Here is a 16,046-nt window from a genome sequence, read left to right on the forward strand (position 1 = left end):
TTACAGAAATGTTAATTAATGTGCACTGTCCCTGTTAAATAAATGAATAAATAACAATTCTTAAATCTTCGACTAAAAACGCATATACGGATATTTCCTTAATGTCCAACTTGGTATTCAATATGAATGATTTGATTGGTAGTGCTTGGGAAGGGTGGCGCACCTACCTGGGAGTCTGCACTCAGGGAAACAACATCCCAAAACAAATCCTAAAACGTTGAGAAGAAGAAACAAAAATGGCTAAAGACTAATTTATGCATGATGAAAAACAAGCTGAATTTGACACTTACTTTATAATCACTAAACGCTTTGACTGTAGCAGATAAATGACAACAGCCTGGACCATGACGTGGCTTTTCTGCCCTGAAAACAACAACAACAACACCTCCATCACACAATCCTCTCTCTCCTTCCAACAAAGGCAATGAAACAACACCAGGACCAAGTGACCCACATGCTGGGTCAACATCTATCAAAAGCAATGCTGATGAAAGGTCCACTCTGACTTTGATGGTGCAGGGTTTGTTTCTCACTTCCTTTTGCACACAGCACATTTGCATGAACACATTCAAGACGCTGACTGCACAAAAACAAGACAAGTTCCTGTTTGCCTCCTGCCTCATCGAGAAGAGATGGAAAAATGCTTCTGGAGAGTTTGGACGAGAGAAATATAATTATCGCTCATAGGGATGCTCCGATCGATCGGTCACCGATCGATATCGGCCGATACTCACTCTCTACCGATCGATCGGTGCTCTCTAAACATGCCGATCGCGAGAGCCGATCGCATGACGTAAAATACATGACACTTTTCTCTGTGTGCGCCAAAACAAGCTCGCCAACATGGCTTCACCGGTCTGGCATTATTTTAAGGTGTCCGAAAAAGACAGTAAAATAGCGGTACGCAACGTGTGTGAAGCAGAAATCCTGCAGCTCCGCCCGCCGGACAGGTAAGCGCAGCGAAACACACACACAGGGAGAACCAGACCGCAGTTCATTTCCTCATATTCCAAACGAGAAATTACGGTAGCAAATCACCCGGTTCTTTACGACCAGAACTATTAACGGGATACAAACCGGAGGAACCAGGCATGGAGGGAGGTGGCAGAGACAGTGGGTGAAACTGGTAAGTTTTCGCCTGTTTGGGGAGTTTATATATATATATATATATTGCTCGCATTAAATCCCCGGGGTTTTTTGCTTTGTATGTCGGGGGCGGGAGATTCATGTGATTGGTTGTTGGTCGCGTTGCTCGCAAAAAATCCCCAAGCTTTCAGACACGCCCAGCTCCAAGATTTTCAAGATTTTTGAAAAGCTGCTGTGTGGACGTACCGTAAGACCTAACACACTTAGCTATTTTATCTACCTCTGGAACAAGCTAAACTAGTTATTATAAATATATGTATTCTTCATTGTCGGGTCACTCATTACTGGATCAGTGAGCTGCATGAGATACTGACAGGCTGTCAGGAGAGAGAGGAAAAGAGAGCGCATCCGCTAATTTCTCCCGTGTTATTCTCCAAAGTGAATGTAAACTTGAATAATGTACATCATTTGAATGTAATAATTAAGTTGATTGTTGTTTGTGGAAGCTCCAGTGAATGAGCATTAACTGAGTTTTAAACATCACTTTAAATGGAAGATTTAAAGTGATGTTTAAATCTTCCATTTAGGCCCCGCCCACTCGATCGGATCGGCGATCGGTATTGGCCGATACTGATTCCGGCGATCGGCCCCGAAATTGGCGATCGGAGCATCCCTAATCGCTCATGTTATTCTGTTTTGAGGACTCCAATATAAGACGGGAGTGGCTATATACAGGACCGTCCTGTACACAACGCCAAATGGCTATATACAGGACGGTCCTGTATATAAGGTCTCTGAAATGGCTATATACAGGACGGTCCTGTACACAACGCCAAATGACTATATACAGGACGGTCCTGTATATAAGGTCTCTGAAATGGCTATATACAGGACGGTCCTGTACACAACGCCAAATGGCTATATACAGGACGGTCCTGTATATAAGGTCTCTGAAATGGCTATATACAGGACGGTCCTGTATATAGCCATTTCGGAGCTTGTATACAGGACCGTCCTGTATATAGCCATTTCAGAGAGCTGTTTACAGGACGGTCCTGTATATAGCCATTTGAGAGACCTTATATACAGGACCGTCCTGTATATAGCCATTTCAGAGACCTTATATACAGGACCGTCCTGTATATAGCCATTTCAGAGAGCTGTGTACAGGACGGTCCTGTATATAGCGATTTGGCGTTGTGTACAGGGCCGTCCTGTATATAGCCTCGGCCATATAAGACAGCGTTTTCTTTCTCCAGCTCCATCCACTGCACATTGTCACACTGTGTATTTGTATATTTGACGGACACCTGCACATTTCTCACATTCTCCAAGCTGTTAGAAACGATCGTCTTCAACAACATGTTATTCTCTCCCATTGTTGGCCTGTGGTATTTATGAGTGTGAAGCATATGCAGGAGTGTTATCCTGCCATGGGAAATAAGCCGCACAGAGGGAAGGAAAGAATGGACCAGACACATGTTTACTCTCCTTATGAGTTTTCATTGACCCTGGCAACTACATCTACAATCTAATTGATGATCCAATTTGATTTACAATAACCCATTGCCCCATTAAGAGTGTTTCATACTCCAAATTTAGAATATTAGTGGAGTATAATTTTCAAACATATCCTAATTATACCACTACAGTAGAAGGAGGCGGGGGACGGGGGGGTTCCTCAAGGAAACACACACACACACACACACACACACACACACACACACACACACACACACACAACACACACACACACACACACACACACACACACACACACACACACACACACACACACACACACACACACACACACACACACCACACACACACACACACACACACACACACACACACACCACACACACACACACACACACCACACACACACACACACACACACACACACACACACACACACACACACACACACACACACACACACACACACACACACACACACACACACACACACACACACACACACACACACACACACACACACACACACACACACACACACACACACACACACACACACACACACACACACACACACACACACACACACACACACACACACACAGTGGTCCAGATGCCGGCATTCTCCACAGTGATAATGGGGCTGTATCTCACTGTAATGCACAGTTCACTGAGGCTGGCTCCGCTCCAGATGGAGAGGCAGCAAGGAAAAGGAACAGGATACCATAACCTCGCCTCACAAGAGCCACAGCTGCAGACACACACACACGCACACAGACACACACACTCACGCCTTTATCAACCCACACGAATGCTTGCATCTACATGAAAACAGACTCAACATACGTTTTATCGTAAAACATGTCCACTTTCAAATAGGGCTGCTCAATTTAACAATTACGATTGTGGCTTGCAACGATTATGAAAACAACATAATCGAAATAAAAAGATTATTTGTATTTTTAATTATTTTTATTGGTTTTTCAGTTGAATTATACTTAAAGTTCAGGGTATTCAACTGTTAAAAACATACTATTCAAATGCATTTTTTCAATGAATGGATGTTTTCAAAGTAAATGGATAATCGTTTTTAATAATCGTGATATCAATTATTGACCCAAATAATCGAGATTATGATTTTTGCCATAATCGAGCAGCCCTACTTTCAAACACATAGTTCGATGCACAGAGGCCGACACACTCACCAGAACAAACACATCCTCTACACACAGTCAACACACACCTTCACATACACCTGCAGTACACTGGCTGTAATCATGCAGCACCTCTGAGTATTTTCCGTGCGAGAAGAAAGGAAATGAGAGGATTTGTCGCAGAAAAGTAATAATGTTATTCCGCCCCGTTCTGACCTGTTTAGATGAGAAAGCAAAAAAGCTTCCTCAATGCAGCTCACACCCGCAGGAGCACAGCGGGGAGCAAATGGAGATCTGCACGACACTGACTGTGTTGTTTTTTTTTAAAAACCCTCTGAGACTAAATTATTTTGTGATATTGGGTTATATCAATAAACTTTGATTTGATGTTTCAGACTCCAGGCTTGACTGAAATTGTCAGATTTATCTTCCCGCAAACTATTTTCCTCTTCAACTCGTCCTTTATTTCTCTTTCCCTCCTCTCCATTGTCCCATTACTAGATTAAGTGCGCCGGTACAAGCGAAGAAGACGGGTATATTTCAGAGAAAATGAAACTCAGTCCATCAGCCGGCATCAGGGGAAATGTAAATGGCGTACTTTACCTGCCTTTTTTCGTTGCCTCTTCACATTAAGGCTCTGTGATGGATTTCTATAATAACACCGGTTGATGAATTCTCTGCATGTCTACAAGTGGCTATTTCTCGTCCGCATTATTAAAGGTAATAACTCAGAGTTAAATGATTGTTCCTGTTGGCAGAGCAGGTCTACGGGGGTGTTTGTGTTTATGTTGGCACCTGTTGACTGACGAGGGGGGGTGCAACTCGTTCTGTTGGACAAGAGTCTACTGCCATGAAGATGAATTACGAGATGTGGCGTATAAGATAAATGCTAATGTCCTAAAAACGCAAATGCAATGAATCCATTCCCTATAAAATAACAACAAACACAATTTCAAAGCTAATTCACTGATGTCTTGGTGGTGTAATGTTCTGATCATTAGCATTTCAGACGAATACCAGCAGAAGTATGGTTGGACGATATAGCAAAAGACGTCATCAAAACATGTTGTTTTTGTATTGATCAATTATCAAGTATTCTCCTTTACAAAGATACCTAGAGAAACCAGAAGGGTAGTGATGGTTTATAATAGTCCCATGTTATTTTAAGGTAAGCTTTGACAAACGATTACAATGTATTGGCTGTGTGTCTAGTATTTGGTAAATGGATTAAAAAATGACTTGACATATAATTATTGTTGTGTTCAAGATCGGTTAATTGCACAGCCCTAATAATGCCTCTGTCAGGTATTTGATTTTAACAAAAATCTAAATTTGGACCTCATATTGATGCTGAATTTTAAGCTAGATCATTTGAAAGTTGTTGAGAAACTTTACTCAAAACCACGGAAAAGTAAAAAGTAATGGGGAATCTGGTTTCATTTGGAAACCATGAATGTATAACAATAAATCGTGACAATCCATCCAATAGTTGTTGAGAAATATCACTCAAAAACGAAGATTAACCTTTGTCTAACTAGGGGAAAGGTAAAGGTATCACCACTGGAGTCATTAGGATCAATCCTCTGGGAACCATGAATATCTACTAATATCAAACCAAACTATAATATCTAAATCCATGATTAAACGTATCCTTTAAGATACGTGGTACTTAGTAATGTTACATAAAGCGCACTTCCATAGCCCAGACGTGCCCATAATTACAGCGAAAGGACAACCTCAAGGGTATCGCTGCCTTTACACCTTAGAATTACCACGTGTCAACTGAATTATTACGAGACGTAGTTTATCATCATAAAAGGTTAGCTCCTTGGTTACCCATTAGCAACCAAAACAGCTTTGTCTTCTTTCAGTAATTATCACCGTGGCTCGAACGCAACTTTCCTCACCCCTATTGCTACGATGCAATTACTGCTTATGTAATACAGCTATTTAATACAGCGATTACACATCCTTGTTGTCCCACTAATGTGAGACGAGACGCTGTGTGGGGTCTTTAAAAAGGAACGCAGGGTTATTTAATGCTTCCCTCTCATTTCCTCATTATGTGCCCCTTCCTGTTAATGCTGAAGTAAAGTGGACTTTCCTGCTCGATTGTTCCCCATCTGTCGAATCCCCACCGAGAGACTGTGGACAAAACGAGGCACAGAGCAGAGCTGTGATGACTAAGATGTTTTTTTTTAATAATATTGTGGATAGAGTGTGAATCAGTAATGAGATGCATGCAGGACGCCGTCAAACAGTTAGAAAACAGCAAAAACAAACTGGATTTTGTGTGGCGCTTCAGTCTAGAAACTGACTTACAGAACGGTATCTATTGACACTTTGATATACAGTCATTTTACCTCGTGAATAAGAGCATGTTCTGAATAGAAAGCACTTCAAAGAAAGCAACAGATATGGATCCGGACTGAAATCAAACAACACGGATCGTGGGATGCTCGCTTCCCATCTCGGGTTTATTTTCTCTAAAACATCGGTGAAAAAGGTATAACATGAAAGCTTCTTCTAGTGCGGGCCTTTGTGCAACGGTACAATGCATTAGTGCGAGCTGAAATACTTCAAGCACGAGGTGGGTACACAGGTCCCCTGAGGGTTACATAAACACAATACACAGAGCAAGTTTTTACGCCTGCATCAGTTTGAGCTGAGAGAGGATACACGTGTGTGAGTTTCTCATCTCTGTGTCTGCGAGGTTAACCTGATTCCTGAGGCTTTCTCTACCACACATTAGGGCTGCTCGATTATGGCAAAAATCATAATCTCGATTATTTGGGTCAATAATTGATATCACGATTATTAAAAACGATTATCCATTTACTTTTAAAACATCAATTTATTGGAGAAAACAAATTTGAACAGTATGTTTTTAACAGTTGATTACCCTGAACTTTAAGAATAATTCAACTGAAAACCAATAAAAAAATAATTTTTAAAAATAAAAGTAATAATAATAAAAAAATAATCGTTTTATTTCGATTACGTTGTTTTCGTAATCGTTGCAAGCCATAATCGTAATTGCGATTAAAATAAGATTAATTGAGCAGCCCTACCACACACACATTACACTAACATGCACATGCGACCACATGAGGAGCGGAAGGAGGTAATAACATAGAGGCAGGAAAAGACATGTTTGTGGCTTAAACGGACAAAATCAGGAAGCATATTTCCATTTTTAGATGCATGACATGGATGCTGAGAGAGAGAGAAAAGAAAAAAAAAGGGAAATGCAATGCATAGGATTTAGGTTTAAACATGTGTTTCACCAGCTTGTTGTTGTCCAGAATGAGTATTTCAACCCAGAAAGTCTTTAAAAAACTGGATAACATTTGGTCTAATTAAGGGTGACACATGAAAACGGCCGCTCTGAATCACCTCACCGAGGCCCTCATGGCTCATCAGCTGTTTAAGACCCGTACTTCCACCCACACCACTAGTTCCTTCATCTCACACACACACATATTCGTCATCAACTACAGAGCAGATGAAGAAGCACAAACACCCCAGGCACGGCCAGCTTTTCCCCGTGTTCATCTGTCGCACTACAGAAATCTGGCCAAAAAGTGTTATTTTTGTGACACTGGCAGATAAACACACAAACGCACCAGGGTTACTTCAGTTCAGGAGTTTGCTGCTGAACCGTTTTCTGTGGGACTACTTTTTTTACCGAAGAAATAGTCCCTACAAAAATGGTTGACACTATTTACAGCACGACACACCAAAATCCATCCCCTTCATTGTAATAATACCCCACTAACCCTTATTCTATCTTAGATACTGGACTTTCCCACAACCGCTGAAGGCAACACGTAGGTTAATTCTGCCTGGAAGTTGCTGCAGGAAGCCAACCTGCCTGTTAAAGTAATCGTGACTTGTGTGTGTGTGAGGATCTGTGCAGATGTGGTTGAGAAGACCATGTGAAATGCATCAGCTCGACAGCACTGAGGGGGACTCGGGGGAAGCAGCTGACTACAAAACATCCTGTCTCATGATGTTTCCCCCAGGAAGTAGCAGATAGTTTGGCATGATTACATTTACTGTGTGAAAACAATTTAACGCAAGGACTTTTTCACAGTCGATTTGATTATTAAAACTGATGTGAGCACTAGAGAGAGGGAAAGGCAATCAATACTTTACAAAATATCCTGTAACAACTCAAACACACACAGCCACACACACAGACACATACCGCAGTACTGTGTTCACCTCCCTCACCTCCTGCTTCAATCGAATCAACGCCTATCAAATCTAATCAGACCCACTGAAGCGTTTCATTGTGGAGTCGAGCAGTGGAGTTATATTATGCAAACGGGCGAAGGGGAATGGCCTGAATTGAAGTGTGTGTGTGTGTGTGTGTGTGTGTGTATAGCCACATGTTTGTGCTTGTGTGCCCATCTGCACTGTTGCTGTTTGTGTGTCTCTTTCCGACTCTGTAGGCTTAGGTGTCATGCGTGTGTGTGCGTGTGCGTGTGTGTGTGTGTGTGTGTGTGTGTGTGTGTCTGTGTGTGTGTATCACTTCATCCATTAATCTAGCCACTGTCAAACAGATTGGGTTTATGCAACACTTCCACAGCTGTGTTAAAATAGGCGACAGCATCACTAAAATCAACAAAATTGCTCAAGTTTTTTTGGCACAAAATCACGCTGAAGCCATACCTTTTTCATCCAACCCAAAGGAGGACATTTGAAATCTCTACAGCATGACATTCGCATGGATTCAATTACATCAGAGAGCAGATAACAGCATGAAAAGTGGAAGCAAAAAGTAGCTTTTTGCTTGTAGCACAGCAACCAACTGACCACGCAACCAAGCAGTTGCTGCAGGGATTAGATCTGTGTTATTGTTGTGTGTGTGTGTGTGTGTGTGTGTGTGTGTGTGTGTGTGTGTGTGTGTGTGTGTGTGTGTGTGTGGCTGCAGCCTGCGATAGAAAGGCTTAACCTTAGCAGGGTTAGGGAGTTTATAATAAATCAATGCACATGTTTCAGCTATACAACCTATCAAGATACACATCTTCTTTATGACTGGATGCTCATTTCCGATTCCTATATGATCTTTTTTTACATGTATGCTATCAAATCAAATCAAGTTTTATTTATATAGCACATTTATAAACGATTTTTGGTCGAGCCAAAGTGCTGTACTTTACAGCAAATACAACAGAACAGATTGTTCAGAATATCAGTATGAGAAAAATGACACCCTCTATCCTTATGCTATGTAATCATCAACATAATCATCGTGCCAAATACACCGACCTGCAAATGAAATGATACATTTTCATATACTGTAGGATAGTGGGTTTAAAATCTATAAAAACAACCTAACAAAAAACACCCTTTTTGTTGCATCTAGATCAGGGGTCAGCAATTAAGTTTGGCCTTGGGCCGGAACATAATCAAAGGCTTTGAAGTAATTGATTGTTAAAACATGTGAGACGTTTGAATGCTTGGGGGGGGTGCTAATTAACTGTCAACGGGGGGGGGGGGGGAGCCTCGCTGCGGTGCCGTTCTGTGATTCTCCAGATTCTCCAGATGGCCAGTCCGCCCCTGCTCACAAGCTTATTAAGATCCAAAGCTTTAGTGCGTTTTGAACACAGCCAGTCTCTTCTGTCATTGTAGACCGAATGCTTCTCGTTTTGCGCCGTCCCGTTCAAATGACAATCACATTTCCAAGCTCGCGCCAGGGCCGGGGGATGAGGTTACAAGCCTCACGCCTTGTGCTGCATTCACTTACACTCGGACATTTGGGATTTTCTCTCATAAATGTCCGATGAGCCAAAACCTTTCTTTCAAAACAAAGCTTCTAACTGGGCTGGCAGCATATGCACCAAAACCCCTCGCCCTCCATGATCAAGCGGCTTCTCCGATTTTGTTGTCAATGTTTTGACTGAACTTTGATACTGTTCACATATAGATAAACATTACGTTTGAATGATTTAGTGAGCTGGTGTTGTTATTTTTTTTAAACCACAAACCGCATGTTGGCTTTTTCAGCACCTCGCGCTACTTATTGATCCACTATCAGCGTCAGTGCACCCCGCTGCCAGATTGTGCCTGTGCTGTGTGTCATTCACTCTCAACATGGATTAAAGTACAATAAGCATTCTTCAGGTGTAGGTAGAGTCTCTATTCAGACATTATAGCCTATATGTGCGACTGTTGGTCCGATATTGTAAAAAAAAAAAATAAAAAAAAAATTTGTATTCTCAAAATAATTTTCCGGGCAAGATATTATTGCTGACGGGCCGCCTATAGCCGACCCATGATCTAGATGAAAGAGAAATCTGTGACAGAGAATAACAACCGGTGATGTAACTGGAAGCTGTACTTCCCCTTTCAGGCCTTACTTCCTGTTTGCAGAGCATCCAGTGTCTGGGTGACCACAACACAATGTTGTTGACTCTCTTCTTTTTCTTTTTTTTTAAACTAGAGGAAATCTTAGCTCTGGGTGGTGTTTTCACTGTCAGTGTTCGCAGTATCATTTCCTAGGCCTGAGACGGATATATCAGACTGAGGACAGTTCAGAAATCCAACAAGTCAGCTCCGATGTTTAGGGCGAATACTCAACTCTGGGTTTTGCCGTTTCTAAGTTTATAACATACTATGCTGTAAAACTGAATGGCTTTTTGTAGAATGACGCAGCTGTCCAGAGGGCACAGATTTGACTGACAAATGAGGTTCAGCTCGGGGTTTGTAAACTGATTAGTCATATCATTTAGGTTAAGGTGATAGCCAGTTAGTCAATGGGAAGGTCTTAGACATCATTTGTCAATTAAGCGTCTTTGTGTATTAAGATAAAGCATGAGTCAAGGAAGAAGCTCTTAAAATATTGGAGTGGATTGGCATTAACGGATATCAGATGTATTCAACTGTCCTTCCAGTTCTCTTCATCATTTCAAGCATTGTCCTGGCCTGCCGGATCTACAATGTAAATGTTTTGCATGTTCTAACCTCAAGATATTTTGCTTGTTGCATGCATAACACATGTGTAATTGTTGGTCCGGAAGAATTAAATGTTGAGTTAGAAGTCGGCATCTGCTCCAATGGTTGAATCTGTAAATGGATACCTAGAACCGACCTGATACCTAGAAGAGAAGACAATGCAACCGGGAGAACGTAGCGCAGAGTATAGGCAGTGATGTAACCAATGACAATGACCCTCTGTAACTCTCTGAGAGTCCAGCGCACACAGGGTGGAAGTTAACAAGCGCTCAGCGGGAGGGGGGGGGATGGGGGACAAAAGGACGGGGTCGTCTGACAGTGACATATTCGTCCCCTCTGTGTAGCAGGAAGTGACCCTTTCAGAGGGGCTGAAAAACACGGGTGGTTTTCATGACATCCGAGTCATTACTTTGACACAACGCACTTCAACAGTAGAGTTCTTAATTACCCCTAATTGCTGTGTTGACGTGCATTGTTGCCGGATCAGGCTAATACTGGGCTTTATTAAATATTGAATGTCGGCCTGTCAGTGTGGAGGCAACGGAGGTTAGTCTGGGTCTCATGATAATTAAAACGTTATACACCGACAACAATGCAAGCCTTAGGTTCAAGGTTCTTTATTGTCAGACTAACATAGCTACAGAGTAATTATGTCGTTGAAGATCTTAGGTCACAGGCTTCTCCAACAATGCAACACAATAATACAGATAAGCAGACAATGTTAACCAATATTAAAATATACTATATTAAAAGTAATACAAAAAGAAAAATGGTTTTTCTTTAGATCCTCAATCCAGTCATGAATTGGAGTTCAGTTGGTTCCAAGCAAGTTTGACTTCTACACTAAAATGTAGAACTTGCTTGGTTCTAACTGGACTCCAAGTCTCTTTCTATAATCAAGCCAAAAAAGCTTTCAGTGCTCTGACTGGAGCTTTGTGATGCCTCCTGAGGAAGGCAAATGCCAAAAGAATCGGGGAATTTTAAGTGTTTTTGACACAACATATCTAACAAATAAACTAATGGAATAACTGTTTGACAACTATTTTCTATGCTTTAGATTTTGTGCATTTCTTTACGAAATGTCGATATGAAAAATCCAAAAATATATAGTTGAACTTGTATTACTTTACAAGATAATTGGCTACATTTTAAATGTTGTTTGTGCATGATGAGTCAAATGACTAAACTGTGGAAATAGAGTTATTAAAATCTGCAAAAATCTTAATTTCTAGGGGTTTAGCTGGCCACATGAACTGACCTGTAAACGGTGCATTTTTAACTCAAATATGTATTGTACTGTAAGTCAACAACAGTTTAAAACATTCGATATTTAACTTGTGTTAAGTTATGCTCCATTATTTGGAAGAATGAAGCTTGAAAGAAAAGAATATTTTCTTGGCAGTATTTTACAGCTTTTGATATCAAATGAAAGAGAGAGAGGAAATGGATCAGATGTTTCTGAGTCAGGTTTCGTCGGAACGATATTCCATTCCTCATTTGTTCTGTGGTTGCAGAAGTGACTCAACACCAGACTTTCACATTTTGGGTACAGTTGAGTCAATTTAAGGGTTTCAGTTCGTTGTGAAAAGATGCTCTTCCTGCATACTAATAAAAAGGAGTGTAACTACAATTGATTTTTTTAGGGTTACGTTGACGTTTATTGTATTGGGTGTGCTGGAATCTGTGAGATTGAACAGTTGGCTGAAAGAAAAGTCAATCCAAGAAGGAAAAAAACTGACATGATTTTCTTTTGTTTTGATTGTGTAGAGTTACACCGGTTTACCGCTGATCTTCCCGAAAACTGTTTGACTCAGCCGACCACAAACATTCCCCTGGCGGCGGCGAGGGACCACACACACACACACACACACACACACACACACACACACACACACACACACACACACACACACACACACACACACACACACACACACACACACACACACACACAGCACACATCACACACACAACACACCACACACACACACACACACACACACACACACACACACACACACACACCACACACACACACACACACACACACACACACACACACACAACACTACACACACACATCACACACACACACACACACACACACACACACACACCACACACACACCACACACACACACACACACACACACACACACACACACACACAACACACACACACACACACACACACACACACACACACACACACACCCACACACACACACACACACACACACACACACACACACACACACAGGAAATGAACCCGAGAGAGGAAGCACATTTCTGCTGCGCTGCCCGCTTTTTTTCCCCTTCACCGTCCGAGAAGACGGATCGATATGTATCAGAGAGGAGACAGGCACCTAACAAGCTGAGTCAAGGCACACACACACATATATATTTGTACTTGTATGCATGTGAGGACCCTTGCTTCTAACCACAATGACCACATGCCTGAACTTACAGCTCAAAACTCTTATGTTATCCTTTAAAAACCTCAACAGGAAACCACTAACTTCCAAAAATGCAATTCTTGGATTACAGGGATGCTATCTGTTGTAGCATTCACCGTTTGGAGAATAAATAAAGTTGACCATTTTGCCGTACTGGGATTGTGTGAAAGCGTGGAGGGATAATATGACTGGAATGCAGCCTCGCAGGAAATGGACTGACAGCTGTCATGCTGTACAAGTGTCACACACTCTAATTGTGTGCAGCATATGGATGAATGTACTGTGTGTGTCGCAGGGGGTCAGGGTGCAAGAGAAGGACAGTGAAGCGATTAGGAAAATCAATCAAGGAAGTGTCGAGATAACTGAGGAATCGTTTGTCACTTTGACACAACCTTGAACTCTGTGAGATAACACTAAACGTTTTTCCACTATTTTCTGAGAGGTGACGATAGACTTTTAGACCAAACGAGAAAATGAATCGTCATAAAAAATCACAATGGCTTTCACTGCTTTGTGGAACACTGCCAGTACTCTATTAACTGCGCAGTTATGAGTTCCTAAGATTTAACAAGAATGGTATGCAAAACATCACCTACAAATAAAGTCTTAGCTTTGCAAAACCTGTTTCTGTTGTACTTTGTTTTATTACTTTATCATGTTTTATTTTATGTATTCTGCATCAAATCTAAGCCAGAACAACAAGAATATTAGCAGAATACATCTATGACAATATCAGGGGATTTAAACGGAGACAATACTGGGATTTTAGGTTATATAAAACAGCTTTTGGTGAGGGAGAGGAGTACTAGTCACCCTCATCCCTTCCAGCACTCCGGACAAATCCATTCATAAAAGACCCACCCCTTCCACATCCGCTCATACACACACGAACACACTCTCACAATCCCACACACTGCCATCCGGGACGTCACAGGTGGTCACCGGCAGTTTATTACCACCTTCTTCCTGTGTGTGTGTGGGTTTTAATGCAGAACATTATTGATAAACTGGCTGCCGTGAAGCGTACAATACAGATGTATGACCCAGTTTTCAAAGACGGAGTAACACAGCTATAGGTTAATATTGTATAAGTTATGCAACTTAATATGATTCAATAGAAAGACACTTGATAATATCAATAGCTCTTGTCTCTGTAGGAATATTGTGGGAATATTCGTCTGGCAAATAATGAAAAGGACATTGGTGAATGCCTCCAGCGACACTAAACCCAATCCAATTAGTTGAATCAATGGTGTGTTAAATGCCCTCCTCGGAATGGGACATTTACCAACTAGCCACTTAACAGTCAAGTTCAAGACTGAGTCATGTCAAGTCAACAAGGCATTGCATTTCACATGGCTCGTTACTCCACAGCACATTTTAGATATAGAAGAAAGTCCTGTTTCTATTTAAAAATATGTTGATTTAGTTTTTTGGAGATAGAAGGAAGTATGTTCATTTGAATGAACTTGATCATCTATTAAGACCATGAATGCCCCATTTCTTATACTTTCCCACCTTAATCGACCAATTTTATACCAAAAACAAGTTGGAAAACTGCATTTTACAGGCCGACTGTGAAGAAGCCAATCTCACACAGACGTCAATTATTGGTTTATTTGTTCAGTTATTGTTGTCAATCGTTTTTTTTGGAGAAAGTTGTTGCAAAACATGTGAATGTTAATGACTTTGACTAGATACAAAAACAATTGTCTCTATTTAGGCCAGGAAAGCCCCATTTCTTCAACTTCCCCTCCCCAAAATGTGATGCCAAAGCTACATTTTACAGACAGGCTGTGAAGTATCTCACACATACATCATGTAACATTACGCAATGAGGGAAATTATCTTATCCCTGACTGACTCCCAGCATGATGCATTTAATGAACTACACCCGGGAGGAGTTTGTCTTAAAGAAATATCCCCAAACACAAAAAAGACAGCGTGTTGCATATGAGGAAAATAAAGAGAAAAGGAGACTCGGTACTCACCCCGGACGCAGCGAATATGAGTCAGCTACAGACGGGGAGAGATGATGGGAAGATAATCTCCTCCGGAACAGAAAGCAGCTGTGTGGGAATGTTATGTCGGCCTGAGAGAGGATAGACGGGAAGAAGAAGAAAAGAAAAAAAGTCCACTCCGTCAGTCACTTTTTGCAGCTTTAAGTCGTGCAGGGATGGGTTATAATATTTGGCATCGGCGTGGGGAGACGGGTCCGTGAAGGGGGCACCGGGGAGATGAAGTGTCACTCAGTGTGGAGAGAAAGAGACAGAGATATTTAGGAGGGTCGTGAGTCTCTGTCCGCGTGCCTCGCTATCCGCTGCTCAGTCACCGGCTGCAGAAACGTGGAAACGCCTTTTCCTCTCTCTCTCTCTCTCTTTTTGTCTCTCTCTCTCTTTCTGTCTCTCTCTCTCTCCCGCGGTCACGGTTAAGCACGCTGTCTGATTCATCCAGAGATCCTCTATTGCAAACGAAGTCTCACTCTCTCAGTAAACCCATTGACTGTATATGCGTAAACCCCTGAGTGACTGAATGTTTGCATGGAACAAAATACAAATGAATCTTATTCAAATAGGGATAAACAACCGAAAAACACGTGTAATAGCTACGTTGGTGCACAGGGCAAAAAGTAGTAGTCTCGCAAAAATACCTCTCAATTGTGACATCCAACATTTTAGGATAGTTTCGCAAAAAAAATGTATATTTTACTATCAGAATAATTTTTTTTGGAAACAATTGGTTTCCACAGAAAGTCCAGTAGGCTACATAGCAATATACACTCACTAGCCACTTTATTTGGTACACCTTGCTGGTACCGAGTTGAACCAGCTTTTGCATTCAAAACTGCCTTAATTATTCGTGGCATTGACTCAACAAGCTGCTGGAAACATTCCTCAGATATTTT

The 16,046-nt window shown here is 41.5% G+C and overlaps 1 protein-coding gene across 1 annotated transcript in view; it reads right to left on the bottom strand.

The window, feature by feature from the left end:
- LOC117533716 (astrocytic phosphoprotein PEA-15) overlaps positions 1 to 15,539 on the bottom strand; it is a 46,604-nt gene extending 31,065 nt beyond the window's left edge. The window contains 1 exon segment of the mRNA XM_034197611.1: positions 15,133 to 15,539. The gene's annotated coding sequence lies outside the window, so the exon portion shown is untranslated.
- Positions 15,540 to 16,046: the final 507 nt, after the last annotated feature.

The sequence above is a fragment of the Gymnodraco acuticeps genome, unplaced genomic scaffold (genome assembly GCF_902827175.1).
Source record: "Gymnodraco acuticeps unplaced genomic scaffold, fGymAcu1.1, whole genome shotgun sequence".
In the NCBI taxonomy this organism is placed as follows: Eukaryota; Metazoa; Chordata; class Actinopteri; order Perciformes; family Bathydraconidae; genus Gymnodraco; species Gymnodraco acuticeps.